Source organism: Callospermophilus lateralis, chromosome 5 (assembly GCF_048772815.1).
Source record: "Callospermophilus lateralis isolate mCalLat2 chromosome 5, mCalLat2.hap1, whole genome shotgun sequence".
In the NCBI taxonomy this organism is placed as follows: Eukaryota; Metazoa; Chordata; class Mammalia; order Rodentia; family Sciuridae; genus Callospermophilus; species Callospermophilus lateralis.
The window spans coordinates 91,234,148-91,253,336 of NC_135309.1; the positions used below are offsets into that span (position 1 = coordinate 91,234,148).

The 19,189-nt window shown below is 36.2% G+C and overlaps 1 protein-coding gene across 1 annotated transcript in view; it reads left to right on the forward strand.

Annotated features, from left to right (window-relative positions):
* Nucleotides 1–19,189, forward strand: part of Kiaa0825 (KIAA0825 ortholog) — a 376,742-nt gene that overhangs the window by 317,844 nt on the left and 39,709 nt on the right. The gene's annotated exons all lie outside the window — the stretch shown is intronic.

Sequence of the window (19,189 nt, forward strand, 5' to 3'; positions counted from 1 at the left end):
TAATTTCCTATGCAAGATTTGAGTCCAACAAACCTAACTACCACTTATAATATATTTTTAAAATATTCTGTACCTCCTTGATCCCTAACTACTTTATGCAGAAAGGAAAATTAATTTATTAAAAAACTCTTTGCTTTTGTGAGTTATGCAGGGATCATATATCTAGAGAGCAAGAGATATATCTGTATGATTTTTTTTCATTGCAAGTATGGAATCTCTTACAACTTTTTTAGTTAATTGCAATCCCATTGCTTTTTATTTCCCAAGGATGGAAAGAATACACTTTCTTTTTTGGCAAAACAAATAATACCCTGAGTTGGTAAAAATATCAATTACAAGAGTGTCTACCCTAAAAGTCACATTCATTTTGTTTGTTATTGCAAGTTATTAAAAGGCTTCCAGGCATGCATATAAAACCTGAAAAACAACAGTTGAATCTATCATATTAAATTAAAATCCCTCCATAAAAAAAGTAAGCTAAGGTAGTTTATCAGTTAGGGAATGCCAAGCTGCCCCAGAAGTCAATACAAATAAGACTTTATTAAAACATAACTAAAATGAAGTTCCACAAGAATCCTCAATGGGAATTGTTCTGCCTCAGATTCAGATGTGGAGAGTGAAATACATCAGTTGACCATTAATTCCCTTGAAGTAAAATAGGACAAAAGAAAACCAAATTCCATGGCCAACAACTAGAATTATACTTCAGAAAGAAATCACAGCCTCAGAAAGGCATATGTGAAATAACTGCACCTTAGGTTTTACAGGTCTCTGCTTCCAAAGAAGACAATTCATACTCTATTATTCATCCTAAAGCTAAGCTTATTTAACCACTTGTTTAACTCAGTGTACCCTCTTGGGTAAATGCCTGCAATTCTATTTGGCTACCACAAGTAGGCAGTGCTGCTCATTCTCTTCTATCTAGTATTCTGTATTCCTTGTCATTTCATTAAATATTCTTTTCATGAGGATTCTCTATTTATTCCCCAAAGCAGCTCACAAGTTCACTTGCAAAACAATCAAAGGATATACTAAGATTGTGACAATCACTCTACAATATAGATATGACAGGCTCCATTCATACAGTTTCCAGAATGCTGACTGTAACTCTAACAAGAAAAATGAGAGTAATCACACCCCATCACATGTCCTATATTATCATGTTGAATGGCTGTAAAATATTTCATGGAATAGATGTCCATAAAGTATGTCATGTATATTATCTGTAATTGGACATTTACCCAAACTCAAATATTTTATCTGAATAATGTCATAATAAAAATTCCTAAGCCATTTGGACATCCATCCAGATAGATGATGATTAAAATAGTAATATTTTAAATATACAGACCAAAAATTCAAACCAAACATCAGCAACACTTTTTAAGGAATTCCACAATAAAGCAAGTTTCCAAGTATTTAGATAAAAAAGAATTCCATTATTACCTTCAACCTTTCTGCTTACTTCCTTGTATATCCAGTGAACCTCAGAAAGCAAAATAATTCAATTTTTTTTAATTGTTCTTTTCTGGCTTTATTTCTATAGAGAGATCATCACAAAGTTTTTCATTGGTACGTTATTTTCTATCCTATTATCCCTTTCTCCTGAGCACCTGTGGCTTTGGGACATTGCAATATCTATTCAGAGGCCGCAACAATCTAAACTAATTTAAAAAAATAAAATACTAATCTTTAAGTTGCATGTAACAATGAAAATGTAAGGAATGGTTGATATAGATGAACAGCACTGTGATTAGCCCCTTGTTCATGCTTCCTAAATGTTTCACTATCCTCGATAGGTTATCCAGTTTTTGTTATTGTTGTTTAGTCCTGGGAGTTGAACTTAAGGGCACTCGACCACTGAGCCACATACCCAGCCCAATTTTGTATTTTATTTAGAGACAGGGTCTCACTAAGTTAAATTGCTGAGGCTGGCTTTGAACTTGCAATCCTCCTGCCTCTACTTCCCAAGAAGCTGTCATTACAGGAGTGTGCTACCATGCCCGGCCTAGGTTACCCAGTTTTAAAAGAAACTCTAAGGAGCACATACATATGTTGCCTTTATTTAAATAATCTTTAAAAAACTGTTGTATGGCAAATTTTAGGCATGGAAGATTCTCCTAAAAACCACACAAAACTGACAGTAAAGTTATTTTTAAAAAGTTGACCCATAAAGAAAAGAAATGAGAGAAGACAACCATGTTGAGAGATATCAGCTATTTAGAAAACATAAAGCAGGAGAAAAAAGTGGATGCTATTGCAAAAGAGAATCATGTGAAGGAAAAGATTCACTCAACTGAACCCAAGAAAGTCTCCAGATACAGGAGTGAAATGTTGGAAGTTTCTGAGTCCCTAGTTCCCTTCTTCACAGGATATAAAAGATTTATTCTCTAATATAACTCAAGCAGGCCAGGTGTGTTGGTATACCCTATAATCCCAGTGATCAGGGAGGCTGAGACAGGCAAATATCAAGTTTGAGGCCAGCCTTGCAATTTAGTGAGAACCTTTCTGAAAATAAAAATAAAAAGGTTTGGGGGTGTAGCTCAGTGGTAGAGCTCCTCTGGTTTCAATCTACCAAAGGAAAAAAAAATTTTTTTAATTGGACATTCCAGATTGTGATGATCTATGAAACTGGCAATCAGTGCCTGTTCCTCTTGTCCTTAGAATGGTATCTGCCTGTCACTCACCCTCCTAGTGGGAGATCTTTCTGGAAAAACTTAACAAGCCTACAGATAAGAGCCTTATATAAAAGTATTCCAACAAAAATTCTAGCTCAAGTAAACCCCCCTGTTGGCAGCCTCCTCCCACCAACTCACACACATAAACAAACACCTTCCAAAGAACTTTTTAGTGCCTTGAATTTAATATGTTTAAATAGCCTTCAATCACCTGGGTAGCCTAGATGCTTGAGGCAAATCTCTACCATGAATGAGAGAAATCAAAAGAGAAGGGAAAGAACCCACAGGACTTAGAGACTCATTATCTCTAAAGATGTAGAGATGAATCTACATTAAATGGCAGAAGAAAACTTTGGAGAAAATTCTGTGATAGTCTCAGAGAATTAAGAATATATATTGATTTATATAATAAGAACAGGGCACTACACAAAAGACCAATGAGAGACAAGAAATTTTAAAATTCTCCAGAAGTTAGAAAAAAATTGCCATAAAGTGAGGTGAAAATATTGAAAAATATAGAAATTTAGGGCAATTCAGGATATATTTCCAACAATTCAATAAAAAGGTACTCCCCCAAAACAAGAGAACACAAAAAATGTCAGAGAGAAAATTGCTGAAGTATACCAAAATCATCTTCATCACATCATCCTCAGATCTAATGACCAGGATTTACCAAGTTCTCAGCAAGATACATGATAAACAGTACAAATATACAATATACAATATTATATCTCTACTTTATGCAAACATACAATATTAAAAGCATTATTATGCAAATATACAATATTATATACATGAATATACATATAATACTAAAAAATATTCTGATGTATTTTGATGTGTTGAAACATTCAGAAAATATGATAGGCTTTTTACAGATATATTAGGAGTGTATGAAAAAGTCATGGGAGATTACTGTGGCAGACCCTGGACTGATACCTAAAAGCCCTTCCCAACCCCTTTTCCCTTTAAGTTAATTAGAGCAGACGCTGGGAAGCTAACATTTATGTTTCCAAACCCCATGGATCTAGCTAGGTATGGTCAGTGACTTAGTTCTGGCCAATGAGATATAGATAGAACTGCTGAGTAGAGCTTCTGAGAAAGCAGTTACCATAGCTATGAGGATGAAGCCCACACCCTAAGAAGGAGGAGCAGCAGGTGCAGGAAACCTGAATCTTTGGTACTGAGGTGTCTTGTCCTCATGGTTTTATAGGCAGCTGCATCATAACAAGGAGTCAATCAACAATATGTAAAATTGATGAGTTAAGAAATTGCACTCATAAAAGACTATTTAGAAATATGGAAGTAAATACCATAAGAAACAAACCTTTACACTTAGTGATTGCCTCTGAGGTATGGGAAGGGGCAAGAAAATTATTTGTTTCCTGTTCTGTATTATTTAGGCAGCTTAAGCTATATGAATAGATGCTTGGATAAAATTTATTGCTAATTCAGAGTGTCCAAAGTTACAAACAAAGTGAGAGGACAGTATTAAAATTATATCCTAATGTCAATGACTCAAAGTAGCCGATGGAATTTGTATTTGGGTTAGGCTAGGCAGTACTAAATCAGAGTAGCCTAATAAAATAAAGGTTTACTGCTCAGACAGACAAATACACTTAACTGATTCTTTTTTACATTCTAGTTTCTATCACAGCTGTTGTGAAAATCTGGGTGTTTAAGAAAATCTTTTTTTTAATTAATTTTTGTTATAAAAATTGAGCTGTACTCCCACAGGGAGCATGTTTTAGTTCAGGCTGTTATAACACATTATTATAGACAGAGTGGCTTAATCAACAGACATCTATTTCTCACAGTTCTGGAGGCTGGGAATCTAAGACCAAGGTGTCTGCAGACCCACTGCCTGGTGAGGGCCAGCTTTGTAGTTTGCAGATGGCCATATTCTCATTATAACCTCACATGGCAGAGAGCAGAGAGAGAGCAAGCTTTCCTGTCACTTCCTGTAAAGGCACTAATTCTGTTCATGAGGGCTTCATTCTTATGAATGATTACCTCCCAAAGGCCACACCTAACCACTAACCATCACATTAAGTGCTAAGACTTCAGCATATGAATTTGAGGAGGATTAAAGCAAAGTCAGAAAGCTGGAATTAGAGAAGAAAAACAAGATGATGGTGAGTCCTGGTTAAAGTGGAAGCAGTTTACTTTCCTTTAGCAATGATTTCAGCATTTCCCAAATTTACAATTTTCTCTTCTTGATTTCTAAATGCCAGACATAGCTGCCATTTCTGACAATCCTTTTCTTCTTACTCTTACATTGAAGTATCTATAATTTTAATCTCCTCTATTCATTGAACATAATAGAACTTTTTATGTCACACACAGTTGGTTTTTCAACTTATTTCATTTAGGAGATTATAGAAAGTACTCAATAAGAATATGTGAAAAAACTGGTGATGGAAAGCAAATATATATTAAAGCTGTGACCTAAGATAAATTTAGGTGGAGGAACACCTCACCCTCTCAGGAGAGACAGTGTGTCTCATGTAATAATCAGAGCATAACAAAGTGAAGAATTAAGACAGGCAGATGCAATCCTGGCTTTGAGAGAGAAGGGTCGTGCCATCCTTAGGCAATTAAAGGGGAAAGGAGCTGCCTCTTGAAAAGAGAGTGGGACTACGACAGTGCCTGGAAAGGGAGTTTTAGCCATCAGCAGGACCCAATGTGAGGCATAATCCACCCGAAGCACATCCTCTGACACCCACGGTCCCAAGCTAATGGTTTTGCTATTAGCCTTTACCTACTGTTAGGTATTATTGTTGTGTAACTTGCCCTTAAGAATATAGCAAATTATTTTCTCCAATATAATCAATAAAATGAATCCTTGGTAATTATCAAAAACTGTGTAGTCACCACCTCAGGGGTGAGGCCTTCTCTAGTCCAAATTAATTGAAGTAAGGAATCATGGGATCTTTACAGGTAGAGAAAGAGTTTAAAACTATTTAAAGAAAATTGAAAAATGTATTCTCTTCTGACAGAAATTTGCATCTGATAATATTTTATTTGTATCTTTTTTTAATGTCATGACAAGAAATGGATTTGATTTTGAAAGGGAATCATTTTGAATAATTAACCATGAATTACTCTAATTAGCAGAAAATAATTATAGGTTGGACATAAGCTCTTTCAAATGAGGATAGAGTAAAAGACTATTGGAAAAATAATGCCACCTGATAGATGTTGAATGAATCTAAAAGAGGCCTTTTCTTTGAATTAATCTTCAACTGAAGCATTCTAAATGCCTTCCATTACAAAACATTCATATTTCTGCAAGACAAAAATTATTAGTAAGCATATGTTGTTTCTTAGAGAATCTTCAGTGTGATAATTAAAGAAGACATCTTTAACACTTCTTAAAAGAGAAAATATAGTTTGCCTTGTTCTTTCATAATACTTTCTGGATCAGAAGAACAACCTTGGGTAGATTCTGCACATTTGTGCATCGTAGAAATGTTTAGGAAACTGTATATGTAGTTTGACAGACTTGTTTCATTTGGATAATGTGAGGACTGGTGATACAGAGGCAGAGTACTTGCCTAGCATGTGTGAGATCCTTGGCTCCATCCACAGTGCACACACATGATTGTCAAGTGATTAACATGACAGAGTTGCATCTACAGTTTGTAGGGATGGATATGAGGCCAACAGATGAGAAGAGGTATCAGACAGATGCCACTTGCAATCAGTTTCAGTTGTGTAAAGACCACTAAAAATTTGTAGACTATTAATTAAAATTCACAGAATTAATTTGTTTCATTGTCTCTTATGCTAGATTGTTGTATTTAAATTTCATGAATACATGATATATTTTTATAATCTGTTTATATGACTCATGTTTTGTTAAAACATTTTCTTTATGATTCTCTCTAGAGTTAGTCAACATAAATTTATAATCTATTTCAGATACACCATTACCAAGTTAAAATTTGTTTTGTCTTAGGTTAATTGCATTCAGTTAAATAACTCTTTATGGAGTATTTGATATGTATAAGTTTAGTGATTTAACAGCCAGTATGAGAACACAAAAATGGGTAGGAGATAAGTATATCAATATCAAGACTCAAAAACAAGTAATGTAAAAGTTATAAGGACAGAAAAAAAAATCTATGAGTTAAGGGCATAGGAAGAATATCCAGCTGGAAAATAAGAAATTCAAGAAGGACAAGTAATTTGATGGAGATCTGAAAGCATGGGTAAGATTTTAGTTGGTGATGTTGGGAAGAAGTATGCTGTAAGGAGAAAGGAGCATAAATTAGGGCTCTGAGGCAGGAAACAGAGTGAATTCATGGAAGAACCCTCCAGTTTAATTGTAGCAGGAGATCAAGTCTCCTTCAAGGATCCTTCAGATCTCTTCTGGAATATTTGCTTCTGCACATTGGTTTAGTTCAACAGTCAGTCCTTGAATGCCCTCTGAGTGACAAACCCTGTGCCAAACAGGGGACTAAACAAAGGAAGCTGCAAAGACTCTTTGCCCTCAGAGAGTTACAGTGGGGAAAATCCTTCCAAGTCCTGTGGTTATGGATATGTACTTGGAATGCTCTTGGAAAGAGAGGAGTCCCTAATTTGGCCTGGGCACTCAGTGAAGAACTTACCATAGCAGACTGAGAAGAACACAGTCTAGATGGACAAGTAGGGGACAGAAGTGCTTAATGCAAAGATGTTCAAGGTACAGGGAGAGAAGCAGGAAAGAAAGCAAAAGGTGTGAAACTGTATTTGAGTTTGGGAAACTATAAACAGTGCAGGATTCCAGAAGAGTTCTTCAGGTAGCTTCTTACTAAGGAGTGTCATTACTTTTGACTTTTGTGTGTTTGTTTGATCTTTATATAATACTGAGGTAGGATAGAAGACATAGTAAATAGAGAAATGCAGGACTATATAAGAGTGGCCATGATTTCAAAGACCAGATTTAAAGTCCACGTTCACATGGATTAAAAGTTCAGATTCAAAGGTCACAAACCACACAATTAAATCAATTATTAGATTTTATCCATAGATATACCAAAATATTACTATGTTCACAAAGCAGAATACATTAAAAACACAGAAGAAAATGCATGCCCCTCTACCCGCTGCCCACCATTGCCAACCTGGCCATGGCCAACATGCAAGTAAATGATCTCATCCCAGCAATGGTCAGCATTCCCAGTTACCAACACAAAGGAGAACTAGAAACACCCTCCTAGAGCATGTTACTCTAGTATTGATCTTACATGTGTAAATATGTGTACCTAAGATGTAGCTAGCACATTCCTCTCCAACACAGGCATTCTCCCCTATCTCTGAGAGTGTGTGCTTCTTTCTTTCTCTCAATAATTTCAATATGTACCTCACTTTGACCCGTCCTCAAATTCATTCCCATGATGAGATCAAGTACCCTCATGGTCTTAGGTCCAGCTCCCTTTTGGGGGACCTCATCAGGACCCTGACCTGGTGACAATATTGAAATGGAAATATAGTAATGTGGTTTCCACTGTAGGCACACGACCTTTACTCTTAACTTTGGAGTTACTAATAGTGTGCTATTTCTAGAAGTTTTGTTTATGTGAAGTGTTGCATTGTTATTCCACTATGGGATGATTTTGTAGCACTTATTCAATGTTCTCTGAATTTTGTTACCTCGACTCAACGACCATCATGAGTGTGTATTATTTGAAAGTTTATTCAAGAGTTGTAAGAACACCCAACAATGAGATATTTGCGCCATTCCCATTTTCTTGTTTAGATAAGAAAACCTATTATCTTATAAGCAAATTTGAGTGTAATTCATAGAACTCACTTAGTATCATGTATTTCCCTGTCCTGTGTATGTTCTAATGTCCTCACTGTCAGCATCTTACATCTCCATAATAGATCTATTTGTCCCATTTTTAAAAAGACCACTCATATCTAAATGTACAAAAAGCAAAAGTGTTCTTCTTAGACTATACTGTCTTCTCTGCCCTAGGATGATAATTTGCTATCTTTGAAATAATTTTTCAGAAAGTAAAATTTAAATCCAGATTATTACTTTAAAATATAAGTCTATCCAGTGGGGATTATGACTCAGTGGTAGAGCCTATTATGAGTCAGGCACTGGGTTCAATTCTCAGCACTGCATATAAATAAACAAAATAAATTCCATTGACCACTAAAAAAATACTAAAAAAACAAATACAGGTCTATCTACAGAGTTGGTCTGTATGACTAAATATGTTGTGGGCCACTAGTGCTGCCCATAAGGGTCCTGTGTACAAAAATAGCATGCACGGCAACTGGTTTCACTCACTGCTCTACTTTGTGGTGACTCTGGATCTCTTAGGAGTCTTAGTCTTCATGGCTCCTCATTAGCGGAGCTTTGCTCAGCCATAGTGGAAGCAAAAGATGTGAAATGAGACATCACTGAGAATGCACATTTGTAAAAATAAGGTTTTTATTATCTTATTAAGTTCCTCATGCTATTTATATCAAATTTACAGACATAAAAAATACCATGCAAGTCACTTGAAACTGTATCAGCACTCACCAAATAAAGTATAAAATTAAAAATCATGAATAATCAAAGTTTCCAATGTTTCCTTTAATTATGGAGATATTTGAGCTCTGAAATGTTTGAATAATTGCCTCATACTCAACTCTTATGCATATATATAGTAAAAAAGAAAAAAATCTTTTGAAATGTTCATATTTTCCTCTTATGTCAACAGGGATATGTCATAATATTTTTTGTTTTATGGGACTCATTTCCAGTTGATGTAGAATTTTAAAGTGAAGATAATCACAATAATTAAGGAGTAAATGTGTAAATGAGAGCTGATTCAAGTTATTTAATTAACATAGATTCATGGAAATTTGGCAACTGGAGGATTAAAATATGGATTTTAATTTAATCTATTTCTGTACTTTTCAGTCCTCTTAAACTATCACCAAATAAAGGGCAATGGTAGAGAATTATAAATGTGTTAAAAAAAATCAGCAAGCTATTTCCTGTTCCTCTGTGGCCTATCTAGCTTAATACCTCCACACAGGCAAGGTCTTACAGATAATTCTTGTGAAGCTTTTCTATGTAGAGAGAGTGAGGATATGGAGAAAAATGTTTTTCCCCCCCAAATGCAGCACCAGTGCTATTGATGTAAATCTGCTCAGACAGACCAGGAGCTCCAGTGTGAAGGGAAGCCTAGCTGGCTCGACACGGGGTCTCTTAGAACCAGGCAGTCGCTGCCTGCTAACCCCTATTATCACATTAATCACCTTATTCCTACTGAACAACAACAACAACAACAACAACAAAAACAAGTAAGAAAGCCAAAATGGCAGCAACAAAATATAAATTCCACTCTAGCTGTACAGAATAGTCTTCCCCAACGTTTCTCTCAGCATGTGATAAGTGTTCTTCTCTACCCACCCACCACCACCACCACCTTGTCCGCTCCTGGAGTCTCAGACTGTATTTCCCAGTGCCGGCCTAAATTCCTTTAATTTACTCCCACAGCGATCTTACTTCAACATTTCTTTTACTATATTCTTACCTTGCTTGTTGTTCCTTATAACTGGAAAGAATTAGTGCCTGTGTAGGGTCAAATGAAGAAGCTGATCTAATCTTGGAACCAAGCTGACAAAATAATGGTAAGGTGATGTTGGGAGAGCCTCTTTCAGATGATACAAGCAAACTTGTCTTCCCTAAATACACCGAAATCATAGTAGAGGAGCCCTGTGCAGTATCAGGAGGAAAAAATGAGGCAATGAGATAGCATCGATGTTGAATCCAAAGTGCCAAGATTTCATCTCAGTTAAAGTGTCAAGAGTTGTAAATATGGATTAACTCTAGTTTATCAGGTAGGCCACGTATGAGGATCCTCAGGGATGCTGTAGGTTTACATGATGAAGGTAATGAGGTAGCCAAGGAACCGTGTGTACAGCCAAGAGAAAAAAGATATGGATGCATGGAGGAGATGCTTAGGGGATTTTTCACTCGGTGGCGGGGGGGGGGGGGTGTGCTACCAGGATGCAGGAGTACAAGAAGCCAGGGAGAAGAGAGTTTCAATAAAGCAGGATCATTCAGGGGCTGGGATTGTGACTCAGCGGTAGAGCGCTTGCCTGGCATGTGCGAGGCCCTGGGTTCAATCCTCAGCACCACATATAAATAAGTAAAAAAAAGGTATTAAAAAAAAGGAGTATCATTCACCTTCCAAGCCAAGAGACATCAAGTTGTATAATACTAAAAGTGTTCATTGAATTGGACCATATATAGATTATAGTGACTGCATGGAAATGCAATCAGCAGATCAGCAGCAAAGCCCATGCTTTTCAAGAATCTTGTTGAAGAGAAGGAGTCAAGATAGTAACAGGAAACCAATAAAAATTATAAGTATAAAAGCAGCAACTAGGATGACAAAACCAAATGACTTTTAGAAAACTTAATCATGGAAAATGGGAAGAGAGGTACAAAAAGCAAGTAGCTATTTAGGTAAATGAGATTAGCAATAATCAAAACAGAAAGGACTTTAATTCCTACCTCTTTCTTTCCATCTTCATCTCATATTTAGTTCCAAACAAAAACATATTTCTACATTCTTTGCTAATATTTCAATTTAAAAAATATATTTGACTCTTCCCAACACCCACATTAAGTCTAAAGCCAAATCTTTGGGAAATCTTTAGGAGTCCCTTTTCTCCATCCCCCAACCACTGGCCTTTCCTCTGCCCTGGTAAGCTACTTATATCCATCTTTCCTTGGGCTAATGTAAAATGTATCTGCCAGATGGACATTTTTGTTTCATGCACATTTGGACCATTTTTCTTACTAGTTCAATTAGCTTCTGTTCTTCTTTGATAATAAATTCAGATTTCTTTCCACTCTAACCTTATCTCTTCTTAATGGCCATTTTTTATCCTTCTTTCCTATTTCTTTCATTGTCATTCCATCTTGCTTTTTGATTTCCTGAACACTTGTAACCTAGTGCTTTCTAAAAAGTCACCCTTGAAAGCTCTTACTTCAGAAGGGAGATCAGTAGAATAGAGCAAACAGATTCAGGGGGGGAGGAGGAGAAGGAAAGGGAAGACACTAGGGTTTAAATTTAAAAACAATAAAAAAGTTTTTATGTTCTGCTGGTCTTTAACATTATAAGACCACTATATTTAATTAATGACTAAAAGTGTAGAAGCAAGTTAATGTCACTTTAATTTATTATTTAGATTATGTTTCTCTTAAACAAATGTGCATTTCATGCATATAATCCAAAAAGTTTCAGTGATTTTTCTTTGTCAAAACTCAGGCAAGACCCTCACATAAACATAGGTAAGAGTTTGCATATATTTATTGGGGGTAGGGATTTTGTAGGGTGCTCCAAAGCTCAGTTATTGGTCACAATTATTTAAGTACTTACTATTATCTTTCTGTGGAACTGAGGCACTTTAACTCCCTGAATACTAAGACAATAACTTAAGGCACTAGGAGTCATTAAGACATTAGTTCATATTGTGTGCATGTATTAATATGTAACAAATCCCACCATTATATACAACCATAATGTATCAATAAAAATGTCAAAACAATAAAATAAAATAAATTACCAGACAGGAAAAAAAAAGACATCAGCCAAGGATCTGTTTGTAAAAAAGAGTAGGAAAAAGTAAGATTTGATTAAGGCCAGAGTAAAGATATCTAGGACCCGTAAAGATATCTTGTTAGCTTGCTCAGAGAGAGCAAGGCCTGGTGCCACCAGAGCTGAAGGCTTGGAGCAACTAAACTCAGCCAGAACTCTCCAGGCATCTAATTAGTAGAAGGGGAGGGTGATACTAATGTCAGAAAAGGATTTTGAAGTGAGACAAGGCCAAAATGAAAAGGAACTTCCCTTTTATCATCAGTTGGCCTCAATGAATAAGAAACTATTTGGAAGGGTTTTGTTTTTTGGTTATCTTTCTTTTCTGGGAGTTTATTTCCATTTCATTTCAAATAAATATTTGCCCAATTACTTGTTAAGGGAGGGGAATGGTAGAAGCCTTATAGAAACACTCTTTTCCATGCATCACAGTGATTGCAGGGGAAAACTGTAGGAGACATTGTTTCAGTCCTTTGAAAGTGCATTATGCTTACACTTTGACACTTTGGAGAAAATGGTAATCAATATACAGTTCCCACCATCCTGGAGCTTAAAGAAGTATGCAGAGACAAATGGAAAGGCAGCTACATCTAACATGTGAAGTGCCCTGATGAGAGAAGTGTGAGTCTGCCTGAAATGCAGAGCAGGGGAATTCAACCAAGATCAAGATCAGCAAAGGCCATACAGTGGGAATGACCTTTTAGAATTGAAAGGACAGGAGTTGGCCAGGCAAAGTACAAGGAAAAAGGCATGAAAATAAGACAAAAAAGGAAATAAATATTCCAAACTAAGAAACACCTGTATTATTCAAGGTGAGGAAGAGCATTGCACTTTCATCAAAGTAAACAACATTGCCTAAGGTAAAAGATGAGTTTGGGTTCTGTCCTGAAAGCCTTCTGTGGGCTGCTCCGGAATTTACATTTACCCTGAGGACCATGGGAAACTGCTAGAAGGTTTTAGATCAGGAAATGCCTTCGCCATATTTGCTTTTAGAGTTGGTTTTAGATGAAAAGTGAAGATGGGAGTAAAGGCGTGGTTAAAACAGGAAACTGGAATACCTGTTTGGAAATCACTATGGCTGCATTTCTAAAGATAGTGGTGGCCTAAATTACATTAGCAACCCAGGGGATTCAATCAAGAGATATTTACTAGGTAAAATCAATAGGACCTGGTAGTTTATCAGACCAAAAGAGAAAGGAAAATTACAACGCCCAAATTTTTGCTTTGGCCACTAAATGAATAGTACTGTCACCTAATTCCTTGATGGTTATTCCAGTGTGGGCACACAATTTTAAAAGGCACCAATTTTTATTTAGGTGTGTGTAAGATACTTAGTCACATCTTAGAACATAGTTCAGGTATATTTTGTAAGGAACTATGATCCAGAAGTTAAAGAAGCTGAGGATTTGGTTCACTTGAATCAAACATGAGCAGATGTTAACCAGTAGGGAACAGAGTTTGCCAACTAAAAATAAAAAGTAAAATGCAAATATAAGAAGAGAAAAATGAGCTGTAGGTAGGATTTAGCAGACAAAATATACAGGAGACAAATCTTACATTAATAGTCTTAAGAAAGGAATAAGATGGGGTAGGGGAGAATGTGCTTTGAGAAAAGAAGCTGGAAATGAAGTGTAGGATGGGAAGAAATAAGGCCTTGAGCAGGCAAGAATTCCTAGAGCAAGGACCACTGACCATGTAAAAGGGAGAGTTGGCCATGATGACATGAGAAGCTTAATCCAGGAGCCAAAGATGTGACTTGGAGGCCTAGCCACCTTGTTTCCAAACAGCAGGAGACAATAACTCTCGCTAGTAAAAAGGAATAAAAGAGAAAGAAAATTCTGAAGGTTTGGTAAACCAAAGTGTCTCTGATATGGGGAGAAACATCTGCATATTTGAGTCACTGGGGCCAAGCAGTGTTTTTAAACCGCAGGTGGTATCACTATCTATGAAAGAGGTGAAACCTGAGCTGAATTAAATGAACATAAAACTGCACTAATAGTATTTCTAAACTGTACCTTGTTTGAAGATTGAGTTGCATTCTTGGGGCATCTCTGGCTAAAGAACAGACATTGAAAGGGAAACTGATCCACTGAGAAGGCCAGAGAGAATGGCAGCCAGGAACTCAGATTTTGATCTTTGTTGACAGTATTTTTCCCTCTCTTATTCCTTGGTTGTGGTAGACTAGATACAGCAATAATAACGGTGGCTTAGTTTTGGAGACATAGTCCAAATCTAAAATACTATTATCATGTTTAAAATAACTGAAGTGTCAGGCATTCTTTCACTTGTACACTTCATCTTTATTTTTCTGTTAGATAAAGCCTCTTGCCACTATACTTCAGGCAAAGCTGTTAACAGGGAAACTCAAATCCACACTTCTGGCTTAATTTTTTAATAGTTTCCTCTGTGATTTTTTGCATCTCTGAATTTAATTATGAGGTCTGACTCGATGCCCTTCTTGCTCTTTCTACCTTTGGGGTAGGGGAGAGGGAGAGAGTTTCCTGTGTCTTTTGAAGCAAGCTCATTTTTAGTGAGCTAATTGAAAGGTGTCACCTTCTACTTCTTGTTGCTCCTTGGGTTCTTTTATTCTTTGTCTCATGAACAGACACAATTGCCAGCTCTTCCATCTGCAAATATAGCTTACAGAGTGGGTTTCCTAGGCATATAATTTTCACAAGTGCTAGACATAAGAATGACTCTAAAGCTATTTGATGAGTTCTTTTTTACATCTCCTCATTTGCTTCCTTCCCAAAGAGATTTTTGATTTTTGCCTGGAACATGCTTATCAGCTTAAACCTATGCAGCATCATTATGTTATGAAGATTTTCTTCTGCAGCAGCAAGTGCACTAACCTTGAATGAAGCAGTTGCTAATCATGTTGCACTAAGCAAATAAAAGTCAGAACCGACCTAATCTTGCTTGCCTAATATCAGTTTCTGCAGACTTCGAGTGTAATGTTCTAATCACTGGCGCAAAACAGCCAATTAATTTGCTTTCCCTACGTGTTTTTACTGGCCAAGATGCATAGGGGAGCAGTGCGTTCGGTCATAATCATGCTCCACAAAGATGGGAAATGTTCCCTTTGAGCTTCCAATCATTAGGCCAGCTGAAGTGAAGACAAGCCCATTGACAAGTGAGAATGGCAATAATTTATTTTCTATTGATGGGTTGTGACAAATCATGTCGAAGCAGTGGCTGCATACTGTGGGGCTCTGCTAAGGAAGACTGTGATGGGCAAAGATGAAACCCTTCACAGCTCATTTAGTCCAAATGTAGCCACCTGGGTGGTGAATCGGTTCAACATACCAGCCCAGGCATTCCAGCACAAAATTAGATCGCTAACAGGCAGGCCATATAGGGGTTCCTAGAAGGCATTAATCAACAGGGTTGAGCTGTCAAAATGCAGAGTCTGAAATTAAGAAACACCAAAAGGATGAAAATGTGGCAGCGCTGTCAAAAAAATCAAGAACGTGTTTCCTACTGCAGGATTCTAGCCACCATTAAAAAGCTTAGAAGAAAAATGAATTATAAAGAGGTAAAGAGGTATTACTCCTGAAAATTTTCTGAAGACTTTTACACATGATAATTAGTAAAGCAGCATGAAGATTTATGTAAGCATGAACACACCTTTTTCAACTCAACACTGACAGGTCAGATTACATGTAAATCTTCCTTACCAGCCCACAACATAGTTCATCTCTTATTTAAATTTCCTGTCTACCCAGGCCTATTGATGTGCTGAGCATTTGATGTCTCAGTTGCCCCTGAATACCAACACCTCAAATTCTGCAGAATTCTTGGGTTTGTACAGCTTATTTCCTGAATACTCTTTTTGGTAGAATAGAGATTTCTAGAATCTAGCTAAATGAAGTGTGTGTGAGTGTGTGTGTGTGTGTGTGTGTGTGTGTGTGTGTGTGTTTTAGTGTAATTAAATTTTATGAATATTGTTTTCTTTAAAGGGCTCACTTTCTGTTTTTGTGTTATGGAATGTATTTAATGCCATACACACTAACAAAATTTTCACTAAGCAAAAGCATACAAAGATTCTCTTATCCAAAAATTAAAATCTAAGCATTGAAGAATTGTTTCTCAAGTCCCACCTGGATGTTTCTCAAAAAATAGTGTATGGGCCATACATGAGAATAATCTAGAATACTCCTTGAAAACACAGATACACAGACACAATTCAGATCTACTGCAGAAAAATCTCATATGGGCCTGGGAACTAGAATTTTAGCAGGACCACCAGAGTGACTCTGAATGTACAGTGAAACTTGGAGACTATTTTTGTTTTAATAGGAGGAAGTCCCAGTCCATTTTCAAGTTCACATACTGTCTTCCTTTCACCACTGTCTGACACGTCCCTCTTGGACAAGCTATGCTCCATTAGTTCACAAACACACTAATACATTCACAATTCCATGCCTTTGATCATGATGTACCCTTCATCTAAAATGTCCTCAGCTCCCAGCCCAGGCCCCACCTTTCTATCCTCTGAGACTCAACTGAAATGCTCACTCCTACATGAAGTTTTCTCATGACTCAAGCTAGGTATGAATATCCTGGCCTCTTTACAATCTGATACTTTTGTTTGTACCTTTCATGGCAATGCCACTTTGCCTTTCCTTGCAGTTACCTGTGCACATCCTTTATCTCCCAGTTACCAGGTGCTTCATGCCTCGAGGCTCATGTCTTGTGTGTCTGTTTATACCCTATTTCACCTGACTCATTGCCTTGCTCTATATGCTCAGTGTTTCTAGAACTGAATTACTAAATAACAGATGTTAGGATGTTAGTTTCTTCAAACCTAAGCTTTATACTTTTAAGTCATTCATAGAGGTAAGTGTTTTCCCTTCTGTGTTCTCAGAATTCTCATTAGACTCCAGGAATGGTACTCCCTATGAAGAAAAATATATGTGGCCTGTTATTTTGATTATTTGTTTATTTTACTTATCTGTACTTTGCCTATGAAATGTTGTTCTGCTTTTATATTTTCTAAATTACCCTTAATTACATTTTCCCTGAAAGAATATTTAATATTTTAAGTCTTGGCTGAAACAGACACATAAAATGAATTAATAACACTGAAAAAATAAAGTGTATTACAGCATTATACCACAAACCATTTTTATATAAGTATTTGAGGTATTCTAGATAAAATAAAACTATATGCTTTAAAGAACTATATGCTTTAAACTATTAGAGAGTCTTATGTAATAACTAGCTAATAGTAATTGACTATAGTTTTGTCTAAATGAGAACAATACCATAGATCATAACATAGCATAAAATGTAGAGCTATACTTTGGTTTTTGTGGCCTAAGAAATGGCCATGGCCCTCTATATTCTGTAAGTGGAAGAAAGATTAGAAAAAAGAATGGACAGAAATGCTGTTTTATCATTCTTTTTTTTTTTAATTTTTATTGTTGGTTATTCAAAACATTACATAGTTCTTGACATATCAGATTTCACACTTTGATTCAAGTGGGTTATGAACTCCCATTTTTACCCCATATACAGATTGCAGGATCACATCGGTTACACATCCACTGATTTACATATTGCCATACTAGTGTCTGTTGTATTCTGCTGCCTTTCCTATCCTCTACTATCCCCCCTCCCCTCCCCTCCCCTCCCATCTTCTCTCTCTACCCCATCTACTGTAATTCATTTCTCCCCCTTGTTTTTTTTTTTCCTTTTCCCCTCATAAACATAAAGGGAAGCTGTACTTTGTTGAATGCTTTTTCTGCATCTATCAAGATGATCATATGGTTTTTATCTTTAAGTTTATTGATGTGGTGAATAACATTTATTGATTTCCATATATTGAACCAGTCTTGCATCCCAGGGATGAATCCTACTTGATCATGGTGCACAATTTTTTTGATATGTTTTTGTATCCGATTCGCCAGAATTTTATTGAGGATTTTTGCATCTAGGTTCATTAGAGATATTGGTCTATAGTTTTCTTTCTTTGAAGTGTCTTTGTCTGGTTTAGGAATCAGGGTGATGTTTGCCTCGTAGAATGAATTTGGAAGAGCTCCCTCTTTTTCTATTTCCTGAAATAGCTTGAAAAATATTGGTATTAGTTCTTCTTTAAAGGTTTTGTAAAACTCTGCTGTATACCCATCCGGTCCTGGACTTTTCTTAGTTGGTAGTCTTTTGATGGCTTCTTCTATTTCCTCAATTGATATTGGTCTGTTTAGGTTGTCTATATCCTCCTGACTCAATCTGGGCAGATCATATGACTTAAGAAACTTATTGATGCCTTCACTATCTTCTATTTTATTGGAGTATAAGGATTCAAAATAATTTCTAATTATCTTCTGTATTTCTGAAGTGTCTGTTGTGATATTACCTTTTTCATCCCGTATGCTAGTAATTTGAGTTCTCTCTCTTCTTCTCTTCATTAGCATGGCTAAGGCTCTGTCGATCTTAAATTTTTTCAAAGAACCAACTTTTAGTTTTGTCAATTTTTTCAATTGTTTCTTTTGTTTGGATTTCATTAATTTCAGCTCTGATTTTAATTATTTCTTGCCTTCTACCTCTATTGCTGTTGTTTTGCTCTTCTTTTTCTAGGATTTTGAGATGAAATGTGAGATTATTTATTTGTTGGTTTTTTCTTTTTTTAAGGAATGAACTCCAAGCAATGAATTTTCCTCTTAGAACTGCTTTCACTGTGTCCCATAGATTCCGATATGTTGTGTCTGTGTTTTCATTTATCTCTAAGAATTTTTTAATTTCCTCCTTGATGTCTTCTATAACCCATTGATCATTCAGTAACCTATTGTTCATTCTCCAAGTGATGCATGATTTTTCCTTACTTCTTTTATCGTTGATTTTCAATTTCATTCCATTATGATCAGATAAGATGCATGGTATTATCTCTACTCCTTTATAATGTCTAAGAGT